At 37.4% G+C, this 19,330-nt stretch overlaps 1 protein-coding gene across 1 annotated transcript in view; it reads left to right on the plus strand.

Moving 5' to 3' along the window:
* Positions 1-3,175: 3,175 nt before the first annotated feature.
* The window catches only part of LOC106061551 (kelch-like protein 36), a 79,875-nt gene continuing 63,720 nt past the window's right edge, over positions 3,176-19,330 (plus strand). Inside the window, exon 1 of the mRNA XM_056012402.1 lies at positions 3,176-3,289. The gene's annotated coding sequence lies outside the window, so the exon portion shown is untranslated. The remainder of the gene's footprint in view (positions 3,290-19,330) is intronic.

Here is a 19,330-nt window from a genome sequence, read left to right on the forward strand (position 1 = left end):
ACTGGTAACTAATTATTTTGTTTGATACTAACAAGGAAAACTAATCCTTCAGTATTCACAGATATGGCTAAATTTGATGGGTTTAGTCCCCTTAAATAATTGTTAACGCTTTTTCTTCCTCACGCATTCTCCGATCACGTTGATACTTAAAAACAGTTATTTATTGTACCTAACAAAACATGAACCAATTTGATAAAAATACCCGCTTAGTCAAGTAAGTGTTGATAATTAATTAGTTTGTTTGATATTGAATAAGGGAAATAACTTGTACATTATTGATATAGTTTTAAGTTCTTCCCCTTTAGATAAGCTTCTTTAAAAAATAGATTTTTTTCACGATCCAATCCAAGAACTATAACAATATCCATTGCGAAAGTAGGCATTCTTGTCTTACTTATGTGTTTATTGCGGCAAATACTTGGCAATGTGACTGTTTAGTGTGACATGACGAGTGATTGTGTGTATTTGATGGTGTTGATGAGCGTTGAACTTGATGGAACTCAATCATAGTTCATCAACTTCCAAATTACAACTTTGCAGTGTTATTGTAGAATGATATAATCTATTAGTAAATATAGAACTTTCATATATTTTTTTTTTGTATAAAAGACATTGTATTAATCGAACGTCTAGAGTTCGTTCCCCGGTACAGGCTGAAACACAAATTTATTTGGAAATACTGTAAAACCTATTCTGTGGTGTGCCACACAATACAATAGAAAGCAACTCCACAAACCTTTGAACATGGCTTATTGATTGTTCCTCTAATTATATGAGCTTCACCAGTCACCAGTACTGTCACTACTGTGCAATAATTCCAACTAAATGAAATTCACCAATAAGTGACGTGCAATAATTTCAATAGTATGACCTTCACCAGTAAGTGATGTGAGATAATTGTTGAGGCCTCACCATTAAGTGCTATGCAATAATTACTAAATGAGCTTCTCCAAAATTCCAACTGACTAAACTTCAACTTCAGTACAATGCGATACAGGCGTAGCTAGGGTATATGATGCCCTGTGCGGTAGCTTTTAATACCATCCAACAAAAATCGAAATACAACTGCGAAGAAACTTTTTTTTTTCAAAATAATGCGCATTTATTGTCAGAGTATTGCTGCGATATTTGGGACTAAATCATCTAACCGATTTTTATTTTTATAAAACACAATAGCTCAGCAGGTTCTTTATTTCGGAAGTTCGGGGCTACTGAAGAAACTGTAACAAAAAGTTTTAACTCCTGACGAAATTCGTTTCTATCCATGTCGATAGGAGCACAATCGAACTTGACTTCAATTTAATAGTTGGCAAGGCGACAAAATGTATTTATATTAATCTTTCACATCGTAATGTTTTTTTGTTTTTTTAAATTGTGTGATTATTTCTTGAAAAATCAGGTCAAAGAAAAATAAATGTATCTTTCTTGCGTGACATTAAAAATCTTCTGCTTCTTCACTAATTTCCAGTCTCTTTGTTTTTAACTTTCGGCAATAATCTCCACCATTCATTGAAGGCATCGCTGGATTTAAATACAGATATATAGTACTTCATATTGTTCAGAAGAGTAATAAGGATTTTTTTTTTTACTTTTCTCAGAACTTTCTTGCCTTTTGGCGTTCATTGGAAGATCCATACGTTTGAAAACTTCATCTTCTTTACTTTTGTTGATTCTTGATATTTACAGACTTTTTTGAATGGACAATCCATGTGCTAAACTGTTTCAAATCATTTAGTGAGAAATTTTATTCGATTCGAATATCATCTGCAATGTCTTCAGTGCGATCTCCAATTTCATTCAGTCTAGACTATTTTATCCTGACTTTTTTTTACTAGAAAGGTCAAGGTAATGTGAACTTAATACATACTGGAGGAAAGTTTATTGCCCCTACAACTTGACGCACCATACGGCACGCACCATCCGCACGTAGCTAGCTACGCCTCTGGTGCGATAGCTCACGCGATAAAAGCATCTGTTGCATTTTCGTTTTCAGTTCTAAAATCCTCTCAATACTTCTGAGCAACCAAAGTCGGAGAACTTTTTAGGACACTCATAAGATGCATTCTCTTCTCAGCTCTTTTAAACATATTTTTGGAGCATAGCATGATGGAACCTCCAGAAGGATTTACGCCTAGCTTGACCACTAGTGGGCGGCCTATTTCCAATCTCAAGTTTGCAGATGATGTACACCTCATTGGAACAAATGCAGACCAGGTACGAGATCGTACTTCGAAACTGGAGCAGTTGGCGTGGAAATCAGTGTTGAAAAAAAAAAAAGCGAAATACTAGTTTGTGATGGAGATAGTACGAGGTGTAGCATACACTTCAACAGCCAATCGTTTACTCATTGAAATACCTAGGGTCAAACATAACAAGAGATGGAGGATCAATACAAGAGATAAAAACCTGTTTAAGCTTGCCATGAGCAAACTGTGGAAAATTTGGAAGAGAATCATCAGCTTCCTAGTAAAATTAAAACGGAATTCTTTGCTAGTGTTCTCTTTAGGCCCCTCTATGTTTGTGAAAATTGGACACTGAATGCTGAAGCTGAAAGAAGCTTTTGAGAGTATAAATGCTACGGGACAATGCTGGGTATCAGATACCAGGAAAAAAAGACAAATAAGTTTGTACTTAGTAGCCTACTTTTACAAGTCCACACTCTGTCAGACAAAAGGAGGAACTCTTCAATACTGCGAAGAGACGAAAGCTGAGATGATTTGGTTATATTGTAGGCTAACTTGTAAGAAATGACTCACTGTCAAAATCATCCTTCAAAGTAAAAAAAGGGAGCACGAAGAAAGGGTCGTCGCGGTCGTCCAAAGAAAAGCTGGCTGGACAACATAGAAGAATGAACCGGCCTCTCTATTAATATTCTGCTAAGAACAGCTGCTGATCAGAAAAAAGTGGAGGGATTTGGTTACGCGAACTATCACATCATCCCTTACGACGAAAGTCAATAGAGACATGAAATTTTAAACACTTTTTTTTTCATGTTACTGGTAAAAGAAAGTCGAATTAAAAAAAAAAGATGATTGAGGGTTTGGAATCAGGCCAGTCTATGGATGCATGGTAATGGGAAAGGGTGGAGAATTTCAAATGTTCCGATTTCTTTACCTAGTTGGTGCGAACGTCATTAATGGATGAGCACTTTGATATTTCCCAGCAGAGTTCCCCATCGCTTGGAGGTAGAAATTGAAAACAAACCAAAATGGCTGACGTTTTTTTTACCCTGTGTATCGCCGAAGAGAGAAAGTAATAGACTAAGTGTATTACGCTAGCATTTTACAAAGTAAGTAAACTAATGAATTTATACAACATTATTTTACGATTTCCATTTCATTTGTTGGTTTTTAGAATGTTTTCTCGAGCATATCAGCTAAAAAAATGCTTGACCCAAATTCATAATATAAAACTTGCAATGATAACCATCCCCATGACCATGGCCTGGGCCTGAAAATGGGACCATCACCATGATCATTGATCATTTGATGATGATGATGGGCATGACCATCTCTGATCTCATTTTTTTTTATCATTGACTAGATCTAGATTATCTACATTCTAAATTTAGATCTTGATGTTTATAAATATATATCTATATCTAAATGATTAGTAAAAAATGAGAAATCTGACTAAATGTTACTAGTACTAGACTAGCTAGTACTATGACTACTATGTAGTATGTCTAGCTAGCCTAGATTTAGATTCTAGATCTAGATAATAGATCTAGTAGATGATTAGATCTAAGCTAGCTAGTTCATCTAGTCTAGATTTAACTGATCTGATTATTATTCAATAATAATGAATAATTCTAAGTAAAAAAATCTAAGTTAAAAAGTTCTAACGACTAAGACTAGTCTTTAACAAAAATGATTAATTAAATTAATGTAATCATCTAGAATTAGACTCTAATCTAGATTAGATCTAGATAGTTAAGATAGTGACAGTCTAGATCTAAATTTCTAAATCAGTAACTCAGTAACTAAACTGTCTTGAGTAAGTTGGTTAAGTCTAGATCTAGAAATCTAGTAGATCTATCTTGTAGCAGATATCTAAGTCTAAAGTTATAGATCTAGATCTATTACACATTTCTAGATTCTAGAATAGATTTAATAAAAGATTCTAGATCTAGGAGAGCATTGACATTAATTGAAATTATTATTATTATTGGAAACCTTGACTCTTTAATCTAGATCAGCGGTTTTCAACCTTTTATGCTTGACGACCCCTTTTTGTGACCCCCCCCACACACACACACATACAGTAATAGAAGAATAGACAAAAACAATCCATATTTCGATGGTCTTAGGCGACCCCTGGCAAATCGTCAATTGACCCCCCCAAGGGGGTCGCGACCCACAGTTTGAGAACCCCTGATCTAGATTCTAGTTGAATCAATGATTTGAAACTTGAAGTTTGAATGACTATCCTAATTCCAACCCACCAGCTTCTAATCAGCCAAGGCCTAGATTCTAGATCTATGTAGTCAATATAGATCTAGACTATAAATATAGAGACCTGGCTTCACAGACAGAGAGAAATCAACAGCTTAATGTCACATAGATTCATAGATCTATATTATTCTAGATTGACTAGAAGTATCTTATCTAGATTAGATACCGTATCTAGATTAGATCTATAATGTGGCATAGGCCTGAAAATGTTAAGCTACACAAAAATTCAAAATAAATTGCTCTTGGAAATATGCAATGATTTTATGGTTCTATAATTCATCACATCCTAAAATATTATTGTCTGTGTGTGCAATCTAATATGATCATCTAGATCACCGGTTGTCAACCTTTTAAGCTCGGCAACCCCTTTTAACAATCCCTCACTATGCCGCAACCCCCCCCCCCCTCACACACACACAGCAATAGAAGAATTGACAAAAACAGTCCATATTTTCGATGGTCTTAGGCGACCCCTGGCAAATCGTCAATTGACCCCCAAAGGGTCACGACCCACAGGTTGAGAACCCCTGATCTAGATAGATAGTCATAGAAGTAAATCTAGTAACATATTGTCGAGATTTTCTAACATTCTTTAAACAAATCGTTTTAAAATTAATTAATTGTTAGAATTAATATCCACCCTTTCTTGTAGCTCATGGGTGTTTGGGCCTACTTCACCACTTCCTTTTGTTAGACCTTTTCTGCTGACCTTGATCTCCAAATGTATCTTTTTTTTTTTGTATCATTTATTTAAATCTTGGCCTATCTTTGACCTTTAACCAGTTAAATCAGATCTGGTTGAACTGGCCATTAAAACTACAACAGAGAAATTTGAAAAACTCTTGAATTCCACTGTCATTTAGGGTGTTTCAAGGTCATTATACTGTCATTTAGGGTGTTTCAAGGTCATTCCACTGTCATTTAGGGTGTTTCACGGTCATTCATTGTACATAGGTGCTTTTCATTTTGCACTGGTTTTATGTGTGTTTGTGTTGCTTTTTCTATTCTGTGTGTGTTATTTATGTTTGCGTCTAAATTGTTATTGTAGTAATGCTGAATTTCCATTTGTTTGGACCAATACAATGATCAAATTTTATAGGGTTAAAAACTTTTATGTGTGCTTTTCAGGAAGAGTTTACCATAACTCCTCAGATAGCTGCTTTTAATTTCACTTTCAGTGAACTTTCCCTAACCAAGGATTTATCTCTCCACTTCTTGCTAGGCAGCATGTGTCCATTTTGGTCATACATAGCAGAATATTTTATTTAACCAGTAAATGGAAGTGTCTGGAGGACATATTATAAAGAATTGTTAATCACAGGTTTGAAACCACTGGTTTGTTTTCAAAATATTTTTTATCAACCCCGAAATTAAGCATTCTTGTTTTCCATTAGAATTATAACGTGGCCAAAAAAAAAATTGTATGAAAAAGGGTTAGGAATTTAGTTTTTTTATTATACTCATACAAGGCATCATGTAGCATAGAGAATAAAATATTTTTCTGTGCACAATCAAAATATTACATGTAAAGTAATTTAAAAAAAAAAGTTTTGTAGTTACATGACATCCTTGATGACTTATTGACTAAAGCAGTTACTGATGAAAAATATCACTTATCCTGCTCCAATGGTCTCTTACTGGACCTTGCATTTGACTTCTCTAAAATTCTTAAAAATACACCTTTATTTATAAAAGTGTAATATTATCATAGCATATGAAAAGAAAATACTATAATCCGAATGATACCTTCATTAATATAGTCATTTTTGGAAAGTAGATTAAATATTTTTAACCAAATAAGAATGTCTTATAGGCCAGTAGAAAACTTACAAAAAAAAAAAAAGAGAAAAAAACAAAACAATATAAGCGAAGAACAATACTTCTGAACCCAGTCAATGTTAATTCTAAGAAAGTTCATCCTCATAAGCTACATGCTCTTTCTTTTTCAACTTTTCTGCTCCAAAGTGAAGTAACAAATCATGGGAATTCCCCATTAAACCTTTTTTTTTTTAAGAGAGGGTGGAGATGCATTTTTGTATCGTCTGACCTTCACCTCTTTCTTTTTATTTAATTTAAGGGTTATTTAAAACCTAGTATGTCTGGGTTGAATATTTAAAAATGAACTCTACTCATCATGTCCTGTCACAAAATCACAGAATTGTAAAAAATGCTTTCTTTTTTTAAACTTCTTCTGGCCCCTTCCACCTTTTCTTATTTTGTTAAAACAAGTTTGCCCCCCATCCCATTTAACACATTCGTCTCAATCCAATAACCTACATTCTTGAATGGGTTCATCAACTTGCTAAGAATTATATATATATTTTGTTCTTTTTTTTTTTTTTTTTTTTGCACCAGTGTGTTGCCCTGACCTGAGATAAACTTTCCCCTTGTTTTTTATTTTTTATATAGTAGCAGGTAAATCTAGATCATATTTAAACTGAGGGGAAAAAATGCAGCAGGAAAAACAAAACAAGAAGAAGCAAACAATGCACAACTGCAGCAGTCACTTGAGTGTATAAAGTTACATTGAATAGGTGTATATCATGTCCCTTATGGTCAAGGAGGACATTATGATGCGAAGACATTTATTCAAGAAACGAATTAGTTCTTATTCTAATAGTTTAATAATTTGTGGTTTAAAAGTCAATACATAGAGTTCATAGTAAGTAATATTAGGTCAAAATGCAGAGAAAACAAAGACACTATTCTGTATATTAAGCATTCTTATTTTTTAAGTGGATTTATCAACTATTGACAATAACAAAATGATTGTAAAAACAGTAGCACATTGACACTGTGTGTTGTACTAAGCTGTAAAATCAAATCACTGATTCAAATCAAATGAAATGTTTGTGTTACTTGTTGTACTGCTGGCCTTACCAGTTGATTGAGTGTTTTGAATTATTTTATTGTTTTAATCGATTTCATCTAGGGAGTTAATTTATTAAATTTAAAGGAATCTGTTATGCATTTTTTGAAATATTTCCTTTGTTGCTGAATCAGTGCTTGTCAAATTATTTTGTATCATTTGTGAATGAATATGTCCTTAATGTCCAAATATTGATTTTATAGTAATAGCAGGTTCTGGGTTACTGATTTATCTGTTCAGTAAATATCAGAGCAGATCACATATACACCAAGATGTCTAATTTACATTTAAAAAATGATAGATGTGATTTTTAAAATATTTAGCTTAAATGTACTGTTAAATACTGGTTATGGAGTCTGTTTTTTTAAAAGGTTTTCTACTAATTTAATTTCACTTGTTGATACTCTGTAATTCTTTCTTCTCATATCTGTTTATTTGTTTTGTTTTATTTGCACGACACTGCATGTTTTTCACTTTAAAAAAAAACACTTTTGTATTGGAGATTTTAATACATGGCGGAAATACTATAAATAGTAAGCTTTTTGGTGTCGATAAACAATGTTTTTTTTTTTTTAAATAAAGTTATATTATTTTTGTGCAATGTTTAGCAACGTAGAATAATATTTTCTAAGCTCTTCCGTTTGTAGATTTTCTGTAGTTGGCAGCATTGAACTTCAATTGAATGTTCTCGATAAGGTTTGGACTTGATCGTGAAGTAGTTGGCAGCATTGAACTTCAATTGAATGTTCTCGATAAGGTTTGGACTTGATCGTGAAGTAGTTGGCAGCATTGAACTTCAATTGAATGTTCTCGATAAGGTTTGGACTTGATCGTGAAGTAGTTGGCAGCATTGAACTTCAATTGAATGTTCTCGATAAGGTTTGGACTCGATCGTGAAGTAGTTGGCAGCATTGAACTTCAATTGAATGTTCTCGATAAGGTTTGGACTCGATCGTGAAGTAGTTGGCAGCATTGAACTTCAATTGAATGTTCTCGATAAGGTTTGGACTCGATCGTGAAGTAGTTGGCAGCATTGAACTTCAATTGAATGTTCTCGATAAGGTTTGGACTCGATCGTGAAGTAGTTGGCAGCATTGAACTTCAATTGAATGTTCTCGATAAGGTTTGGACTTGATCGTGAAGTAGTTGGCAGCATTGAACTTCAATTAAATGTTCTCGACAAGGTTTGGACTTGATCGTGAAGTAGTTGGCAGCATTTAACTTCAATTGAATGTTCTCGATAAGGTTTGGACTTGATCGTGAAGTAGTTGGCAGCATTGAACTTCAATTGAATGTTCTCGATAAGGTTTGGACTTGATCGTGAAGTAGTTGGCAGCATTGAACTTCAATCGAATGTTCTCGATAAGGTTTGGACTTGATTGTGAAGTAGTTGGCAGCATTGAACTTCAATTGAATGTTCTCGATAAGGTTTGGACTCGATCGTGAAAATCTCCAATAGCGCTTTTTTTTCTCAAGCTCTAATAGCCTGCTCAATGTGCTTTTGTTCAGTCTCTTCTGTGGACCGAGGGAGGGAGGGGGAATATCTGCTTTCTGTGCTGCTTTTCGGCCATCAGTAAACGGGATTCGAACTCGAGGACCCTTGAGATGTAGTCAAGCCACTCATCAACACATCCCACTTGGTCCACGATCTGGTGCCAACGTAAAAGATTCCGAATGGTCGGAGGATGGCGGTGGGCAGGGCTCGTACCCTCGACCATCGAGACAGTCTAGAGCGCATACCTTAACTTGTCTTGTGTTGTTTTTTTCTCTCCCACCATTGGACTATGTACTGACCATACACAAAGTTGTCTGTCTTGTCCTCAGTACATGATCTCCTGGCCTGAACCATCCTCCCCATGGTGTTTCTGGACGTGCCCTTACTCTCCTTATCCCCTCGTTAGTTCCACTTCACTGCTCGCCTTTGTGATGTTAATTGACGAGCTAGGCTAGTCGTGCCTAATTGTATCCCACATTTCTTCTTGAACTGGACGTTGTCACCTCCTTTGTACAAGTTTTCACTATCTACTGGGGATAAGGGTGCGTGCCAAAAAGTTTTCGCCTCCAAGCAGTGACCAAAGCGTTTTTCTTTAAATGATGTAATTACGTGACATACTTAAGCGAAAATATAGTGTTTGCAACTCATGTTACATAATCTAAATTGTCCATGATCTGTAACATTATGAATGAGTGAATAGATTAATGTGAATGCATGGTGATGCCCGGGACACAGGAGCACATTCTTCCATCAGACCCACACTTGTTCAAAGTTGTAATTTGAAAGGGAAAAAGTTTGCGGGGTGGGGGTGGGGGGTTAAATATCCAAGTAAAGGGCGAAAAGTGGTGAATTACTGGTGACAATCTAATTTTTTTTTTTGACCTATTCCTTTTTGAAAAATAAAAAATAATTTAATGATTTTTTTTGTGTGTGACATACACCTGGCAGAAGTTCAGTTACTGAACAAAAAAAAAGGGGGGGGGGTTGTGGGAGAGTAACTCTTATAACTGTGTGTTTGTAGGAGAGTAACTCTTATAACTGTGTGTTGGAGCGATGCTGTGTTTGCTGCGTGTATCTAATCCTGGAAGTATATTTGGCATTTAAAGGCACACCCAAATGTCAGACGCTGTTTGAGTCGGTTGTCAGATCAATAGATTCGAACACTCAGAAATGTAACACCATTGGTTTATTAGGCATGTTTGTTGTTTTTTTTTTAGATATGTCAAAATCGAGACTTTTGAATCAGCCCCAACTCACACTGTCATTTTCAGAATGTGGGAGCTCATAAGAAATCCAAGCAGATCAGTGCTTGGCCGTATACAGGACTGGCACTTGCAGTCACACACAGTGTTTGTTTGCAAGTTTGTCTTTCCAGCTGCTTCGCTTTGTAGCTGCTATGCTCTTCCTTTTACTTGTTTGGGTGCTCTTTCTTCTTTGTTTTGTGTCCTATGAGTTGAGTCTATAACTCTTGGAGCTTTAAGCCTCCATCTGCCTGTCTGTCTGAACAAACTTTTGTTTGGGAAATATCCATGGCTCATATCCCAAGGTGCTAAGGATAAGAAGGAAGGCCAATGGTCGAGCACACCGGGGAAACTCTCTTATATTCCTTCTCTATACTACATCAGCCCTGCAGATGTCCGCTACAAAAGCGATCCCTTGAGGAATAGTGTGTAGATAGTGACATGTTTATTGGGTACTTTTTCTATCCCCGCCATTGCAATAGACTTGGTCCCTAGGCACCCCAACGGGGGTTACGGGTACTTTTTTGCTTCCCTTACAGCCTAATCGTCTCCTCTAACGACCGTTTCCACCCGAGCGGGAGGAGATGTTCCTTCATAGCCCAGACCTCCCGCAGGGCGGAGGAGGATGGCTGCGGGGAGGGTTCGTACCCTTAACGAGCTCAGTTCGTCCAGTGCTGCATTTAGACTTGAAAAGGCCCTATGCTATTTGAGATATGGGGCGCTTACTAAGTCCAGATATGTTAGTGCTAAATAGTTCCCGGGGGGGGGGGATGCGCAAAACTATTGTTGCCTAAAGGTAGATCGGGTTCTGACAGTTTCTGTCGAAAAAAAAGCTGGCCATTCGTTCCGCGTCAAAACTACAATAAACAAATGACTTGGTTACTTACTGTCTAATAACCCCTTTTTTTTTCTTCTATCAGTTTTAACTTGATTTACTTTCTTTTTTTTTTTTTTTTTAATCTTCTGAAAGATATTTGAAAAGGAAAAAGATAACAGGAGCCAAATTTCATCAGTTCTATTGGATTTCTTTTTCGAGGAAGGGGGAGATGTACGGTTTACACACGTTTTAGAAAATTCTATGCTCCCCCTCCCCCCAGACGAAAAATGTTGGACACCCCCTTCCCTTGTGTCAAATCATCTATAATTAAACATGCGCAATTACCACCACTGTCTTGAAGAGTGTAGTATTCAGTTTTCCTTTCTGGGAATTAAATTCGACGACAGTAAAACCTGTTTATGTAGGCCTAATTCTTGCCAGTTTTACCTTGCGATCATAGTAGGCATGCAGTGGAAACATAAAAACGGGGGGAAAATAACTCTCACCACACCCATGGTGTGCAGGTCAAGGTCAATTCAATGCATCGAAGGAGTGCCACTGCCGCGCGCACACATACACACAGCTTTCACACCCATAGTGTCCTGTCGAATCCATTTGTTGTTTTTTTTCCCCTTTCTTTCACGGGAATTTTACTCCATCCCATAATGTTTAGCCAATATAAAGTCATCCTTAGTGGGCCACGCGATAAAGGATTCCTTGCATGGCGCCTATTTGGAATAGCAGAAACGCAATTTACGCATCTAGGATATTTTATGCATGCTTGCCATTGCTATTGGTGAACTTGGCATTGTCTCTTCAAGGTCATCTCTTTAGTCGATACCTCCTTTGCATTCTATTTAAAAAGATTTTTTTTTCTACATGCTTCCAGTGTTCCTTCAGAATTGAAGATGATTAAATCCTAAACCAAACACCCAGTTAGTTAATTAATTATTGGCAATTAATTGTATAGTTTGATACAAAAAGGGAAGTTAATGCTACTTAAGAGATGTGACTGTATGTGTAGACTTATTTCCCATATTACGTTTTGTACATGTTATTTCACACATTTCCCATTCTCAGATCAAGTTGAGAATTTGCATATTTATTCATAGTCGTTAACAAAACAATAATCAGTAAAAATTCAGCAACTTAGTTAATCAATTAGTAATAATTCATTAATTTTGTTTTGTATGGAAAAAGTGATCTTATTATTGCAGTATTGAGATATATGAAAGTGATTTTTTTTTACTTTTTAAATGTAAATTTGCTTCGATGACAATAGAACCTGATCATAGATCTAGTAACTATAGTTTCATTTTTGTTTTTCAAGACTTTTCGTGTCACATACGGGGTAGTAGATTATTACAAACAATGGAAATTCTGAAACCTCCTAAGTCGGCGATCTTTTGTCCATGCGAGTATCCCACCTTCCCGATAAGTTAGTATCGACTGAAGGCGATGGCGCATGCGCAAAGCTATGTGGAAAATTCTGCTAGAATACATTCCAGTGGAGCAAACCCTGTCATTGTTAGGTCTTGACTCTCGACTCAAAGATGTGGTATTATAGGATAGTTCTTCAGCATGGTATCGTCACAATTGGATGATTTCTACAATCTGGTATCTGAAGAATGTAAATGGGGCGGGAGGGGGGGGGATATGTCTGATCTTTGGGGGATTTGAAAACCTGTGAACTTTGAGGGGTAGGTAAAAAAAAACAACAGTACCGTGAATTCAGTTATCGTGTATCCAGATAACGCTCGTTGCTAATAACCAAAGAAGTTTAGTGATGAGAATTTTCCTGAAATTTAAGGAAATCCTAAAATTTCGTAATACCTATTATTTCCAGGAAAAAAATATGAATTTTCTATTTTCAGATACTTTTCTGGCCAAATAAAAAAAATCCTTTTATTTTTTTCTCATTGAAAAAAACAAACAAACGATTTTATTATTTTCTATTTTCGGGAAAATAACTAAGACTCGATATCATGTGCACATGTGTACTAGCTTAACTGTGTCATACAAGTCAAAGTAAGCCTTAATACTTTTGAATATGCAGTTTTAGTGCTGAACATTCTCTCCCTCTTGATGCTCTTGCTTAAGAAGTATGCAGAGGTTCTCAACTTTAGACCAGTAGCTCGTGGCCACGTCACAGTTCTGTAGGACGTGGCAACGAGCTATTGGTCTCCACTGCCCACAGGTTACGGGGTCTCAGGTCACTGTTGAGGCTTCCTATGAGGAATGGTCTGTAAACCATACTGCGACGGTCTTTACCAGGATTTCATGTATTAATCGGCCTTTGAAAAATTACACAACCTATTGTTGAAAATCTAAAGCTGTTTTTTTTTTTCCTTTGAGACATTCCTGTTAGTTTTAACATTCCCCATTTCCCAATACTGGCGTTAAGTTTCTAGTAAAACCAGGATGTTACTTAAGACCATTTTTAGCTTAGTGTAGTTTTGCATTGTTTCAGAAGATCTGGGGGGATACCGTCACATCCAGGGGCTTTACCGGCAGCCATGTTGTCTATGGCTTTGTTGAGTTCTAATAGTACTTCGTCTAGTTCGTTCATTGTGGGTAATTGGTTGATAGCGTTAAGGGCTGAGGCAGAGACTGAACTTGTTGTGGCGTAGAGTTCGGAGCGTTAAGGGCTGAGGCAGAGACTGAGCTTGTTGTGGCGTAGAGTTCGGAGCGTTAAGGGCTGAGGCAGAGACTGAGCTTGTTGTGGCGTAGAGTTCGGAGCGTTAAGAGCTGAGGCAGAGACTGAGCTTGTTGTGGCCTAGAGTTCGGAGCGTTAAGGGCTGAGGCAGAGACTGAGCTTGTTGTGGCGTAGAGTTGGGAGCGTTAAGGGCTGAGGCAGAGACTGAACTTGTTGTGGCGTAGAGTTGGGAGCGTTAAGGGCTGAGGCAGAGACTGAACTTGTTGTGGCGTAGAGTTGGGAGCGTTAAGGGCTGAGGCAGAGACTGAGCTTGTTGTGGCGTAGAGTTGGGAGCGTTAAGGGCTGAGGCAGAGACTGAGCTTGTTGTGGCGTAGAGTTCGGAGCGTTAAGGGCTGAGGCAGAGACTGAACTTGTTGTGGCGTAGAGTTCGGAGCGTTAAGGGCTGAGGCAGAGACTGAACTTGTTGTGGCGTAGAGTTGGGAGCGTTAAGGGCTGAGGCAGAGACTGAGCTTGTTGTGGCGTAGAGTTCGGAGTAATGTTCGACCCATCTGTACATTTGTTCGCTCTTGTCTGTGATAGTTTCCCCAGTGGTTGATTTGAGAGGTGCTGGCTTGTTTTGAGCAGGTCCGAGAGCCTTTTTGATTCCTTCATACATCGCTCTGATGTTGTCTGCTTGAGCAGCGAGCTGAATATTCTCACTGAGCTCTATCCAGTATTCATTGGCACAGATCCGTGCTGTCCTCTACACAGTGGCTCTAGCTTCTTTCAGAGTTAGCAGATTGTATTAGGTAGGTTTCGCCTTGTATATAGCCAGTGCATCTCTCTTTGCTCTGATGACCGGTGCTTGTATAGTTGATTTAGAGTCGAACCAATCGTTTGGCTTTGTAATTTTTCTTCCAAAGATGTCCAGGGAAGTCTTTTGTATGGTGGACTTGAGGTGTTCCCATTTTTCTGTTGCTGTATTTCCAGAAGTACTTTTGTAGTTGCGTTCAAAAGATTCCGCTAACTGTATCTGGAGATCAGGGTGGCACATCTTGCTTACATCCGATTGGGGTCTTCCAATCTGCTTGGTATGGTGGATTTTTTTTTAAGGAGAAGCTTGATCTTACAACATACCAAGGAGTGATCTGTGTCACAGTCTGTACTGTGATAGGACCTGGTAAGCTTGACAGATTTTAAGCACCTTTGTCTTACCATGATTAGGTCTAGTTGGTGCCAGTGTTTGGAGCGAGGATGCCGCCAAGATACTCTGTGCTGTGGTTTAGTCTTGAAATAGGTATTAGTGAGCAAACCTCGAGGAGCCTTTGTCCATTTTCATTTACTTTCCCGACACCAAAACGCCCAATACAGCTGTCCCATGCAGAGGTGTCAGTAGCGCCGCAGGCTCTGCCAGTCTGTAGCACAGTGTAATGCGATCTGCCTAAGGGTCACCAGCTCCTGATTTTTTCTCAGGGTTGTCTCACGAAGCCTTTCCCGTGTTTGGGAACAGCCACAAGGCAACGGAGGTTTGGATTCAGAGTTTTTCTTCTCCTAGCTGGGTAGCCAACCAAGGCTAACGAGCCCCTCCTGCCTGAAGCTTACTGGTTTAGGCGCCAGTTGCTCGCCTTTGCCCCTTCTGTTAGTGATAACAGTTCCGCCGGGCTCAGGATCTGAACCACACGTTACAATGCATGCAAATATTACGCCTCGTTCTAGATGTAAGTGTCCAACTCCTGGCCAATCTGGTTCAGAGAGAACAGAAGTGTAGATCTAAATGTAGTTAGGGTTTTGGTCACGTGGTAAAGAGAAAAAAATGGCCCACCAAAAAATGTACACATAAATCTAGAACGAAACGTAATAGTTGCATGCATTGTAATCGGTTCCGCCCTAAAAAAAAAAAAGTCTAAGCTAAACAAAAACAAAAACACGAGCAAGCCGTTGCGCTGCTTCAGGGTCACCAGCATACAAACCTAGTGACCCAGAAACCTCAAGAGCTGCGGCTATTTTTAGCTGCCTACGGCGAGCAAGTTGGCAAGAGAGCTGAGAGAGAGAGAGCGAGAAAGGGGGGGGGGGAGTGGGCGGAAAGGAGGCTCGCGGGTTGAGGCGTAAGGGTGGAGGGTGTGTCCTATTACAGAATTATGACTTTAATGATAAGCATACTTACATGCTGCTCCAAACTTCACAGCCGTTCACGCATTGTTTCATTGGAAATAAACTTTGCTTACCTCTTGTCATACGCTAACAAACCCGCAAGGATTCGTCGCACTATGAAATAGCTCCGTTATATTATTGGCTTGTGAGATCTAGATCTAAGTTAGTTTCGTTTCTTATTCAGCTTATTCTTAGGCACACGGGAAATCTGTAGGATTGGTATTTTAAAAAACTTGCAGGTTAGTGACCTAAGGCAAAGGGAGGTCACCTATAGTGACATGCCTTGATATTGTTAATACAAGTTAATAGCTGGGCCGCGCTAAGGGGTCAGGGATTAGGAGCTAAATAAAGATAGCGAGGCCCCAATAAATCATACCAGTTTCTGTCCAATGTCTTTATCCTCCTTCCCCATTTCTGTTTCCGTTAGGTATATGTCTTTTATTTATTTATGTATTTTACTATTCCAATGAGAATGTAGAACAACAATGCAAATATCACAGATGTGTTGTCATTGGGAAAAAAACAACAACACAGCCTTAGCCAGTATGCCACAGTTTGAGAAACACTGCGGTAACAATGGGAAGCTAAACATACAAAAATGTTTCAAAGAGAAATGTTTGCAGACGTAACTCTAAACTTTGACTAAAGGTTAGGATTCTGGCTGTGCATTATGACAACATCTAATACAAGTCTATGTACTGTTGTATTATTACCAGCTGCACTTCTCCCTTCAAGTTTTCTTTTTTTTTTTTTATCCCCTTTTGTGTTCGATTATGAGACATTGTTGTCATGTAATAAGTAATCGAACAAAGACCAGGTACAGAGTCTGTTGGAATCGCACTTGAATAAGTTTGACCTGGTTAAGGCGTGGCGGCCTTGGAATGAAAAAGGGATTTGCATTAACCTGAATGCCTCGAGTTCTAACCCGATTAATGACTATAAGTTTGCCAATTTTTTGTATTATTATGTTTACACTTGAGATTGGGGGTGGGGGAGTTCCTGAAAGGGCTCATGACGTTGTGCTGGTCAGGAGGCATCTTTGTTAACCGTGGACACTGAAACATGAGACAGCAATTGCCACACGGGTGTCTTGGGCCCCAAGGGGAAAACTTTATTTCTTGGTTTCTGTACAAACTCTTGATCCTCCTTTCCCGTTTCTTTTATTCCATGATAAGTCTTCGACTGCACATTTGTAGCCAGGGACAGTGGGCCTGGCACCCGCCAAGACATAGGAGTACCCTATTTAACTTGTGTGTGTGTGTGTCAAGGAGATATTTATGCACCGTTTAAAACCTTCAATTTATTGTTTTCAATCCATACTAAATATTTAAAAAAAATGAAATCCTTGAGATAAATAGACTATTGCGCTATCAGCCGAAAGGGTGGTGACATCTGATCTTGCAGACATTTCTGAAGCCCTGAACATACATGTGGAAGCTCATCGTTGCCCGTAAGAGGGGCGGTGCTGCAACAGTCCACAGTAGGCACTGTGAAGGGGATTATATTGACTTTGTGTTTCCATGTAATGGATCTTGGTCCTGGTTAGGCCATTTTAACAGCAGAGCTGGCTTTACGCAAAGGCAGACTAGACAGGACGCTGTACAATTTTTTTTAGAGAAGAAATAGATAAGGTTGTCCTCTATGTTATTGTTGGAGCGCACTAGGTTGTTAATAAATTGCGTAAATTTAGTGTTTTTTTTGTGTTTTTTTTTTAATGTTTATTATTTATTTTCTATCGTCTATTTCATTTGGGGGCCACCAAATTCACTTCGCCATTGGCCTCCAATTATCTAAGACCGGCCCTGTTTACAGCAGCAATGATAATACTAAAAATAATTAAGCTTTATTATCCAGAAGTAAATGTGCTGTACAAATAAGCGTTTTCCCTAATTTTTGTATTAGCGGCCCCCGAAAGGGGAATAGCCGCGATTATTTTTGTGTGGTCTGTCTGTCCGTCCGTCCCGTTTAGATCTCATAAACTAGAAAATATATTGAAAATCCGATATCATGATATTAAAGTTCTAATACAAAGGTTCCTTTATCTTTTCTAAAAGCGAAAAAAAAAAAATTCAACAATGCAAGTAGTTTGTTTTTTTTTTTCATAAAAATACACCATTATTACAACTATTTACTATTAACAGTAAAAAAAATTAATAAAAATAATCAGGAGACGATCTGGTAAGATGGACGACTATTTGGCAGATTTTTAAATACATTTATGTAAACGATTTTGTTTTTTTTCTTTGTCAAAAAAATATTTTTAAAAATATTTTTTGTCATACCAGCTACTTACATTTAAATAAATTGTTTACTTTTTAAAAAAATAGAAAAAAAAAAGTATGCTGTCAAATATAATTTAAAATAACAATAAGTAGTAATACCTATTTTACACTTGCAGTGCAATGCCGCAATGCACGCTATATGAAAAAAACAACAACAACACTGTACTTAAGTGAATCGCTTCTTAATTGAGGTTTTGAACGAGAGATTGACTCTTTAAAAACAATTAAGTAGACAATCATTCATTAACATTAGTTAGGTCAGGTTCACATTCAACTATATCTTCATAGCTATCAGTTCATTGAACGCATATGAATATTAACAATGTAATAATAATGACATTAATAAGTCTCATTATCATGTGGTATAAGTCGTTAGTTGAACTATCAATACAAAAGTATCAACAACACTTTCGACACGAGCACGTTTGTTCTTTTTTTTTTTTTTTGTATCGAGGGAGGTTTTAGTTCTTGATAGTTTGTAGTTCTTGGTTTCTGATATAGGGTTTTAGTTCTTGATAGTTTGTAGTTCTTGGTTTCTGATATAGGTTCTTGATAGTTTGTAGTTCTTGGTTTCTGATATAGGGTTTTAGTTCTTGATAGTTTGTAATTCTTGGTTTCTGATATAGGGTTTTAGTTCTTGATAGTTTGTAGTTCTTGCTTTCTGATATTCTTTCTGAAAATATTGAAACCTGCCTTTTTACCTGCCTGAGCGGACCACTTCGGGGGGCCGATTCTGAGTTAGTGTCTCCACACAAACTGTTTAGTAACCGTGTTTTATTTTGCGAAGAAGTTTTCTAAAGGGTAGGGAACGGGGTGGCATATGCGTTATCCTTCACAGATAGAGGAGACTCTATCTAGTAAAACTGGTTTAAAAAAATATATCTGAGACAAAAAAAATGTCTGTTGGATAAGTCATATCTTTAGTACTCCAAAAGACGAACTTCTTAAAAAGGTAAACACACATTATGATTCGCGAATTCACATTGTAAAGTAGATTTATCAATAATTAAAAATCTCCAGTTTTCACCAAGATTTGTCAATGACACGTTGATGCTTAAATGGAGGTAAAAACATTTTTTCTTATCTTATCTTATCTTATCTTATATGATACAGACGTTACTTCAAAAAAGAAGATGATTACGTCCTACGTATGCATTTAGCCATACATATTAACCAATGGCCTAAATTCTGCCAAGTCACTGGTTTTCCTGGCTAGCTCAGGCAACCCATTCCATGCTCTAATAGCGCTAGGGAAGAAATAGCATTTGTACAAATTTGTCCTATCATATGAAACGGGGGATGTGCCTTTATCTTTGGGTCTTTCAGAGTATTTTATTAAAGTTTGTTTTTGTATTTGAAGATTATGGTTCAGTGTTTTATGTATAA

The sequence above is a fragment of the Biomphalaria glabrata genome, chromosome 15 (assembly GCF_947242115.1).
Source record: "Biomphalaria glabrata chromosome 15, xgBioGlab47.1, whole genome shotgun sequence".
NCBI lineage: Eukaryota > Metazoa > Mollusca > Gastropoda > Planorbidae > Biomphalaria > Biomphalaria glabrata.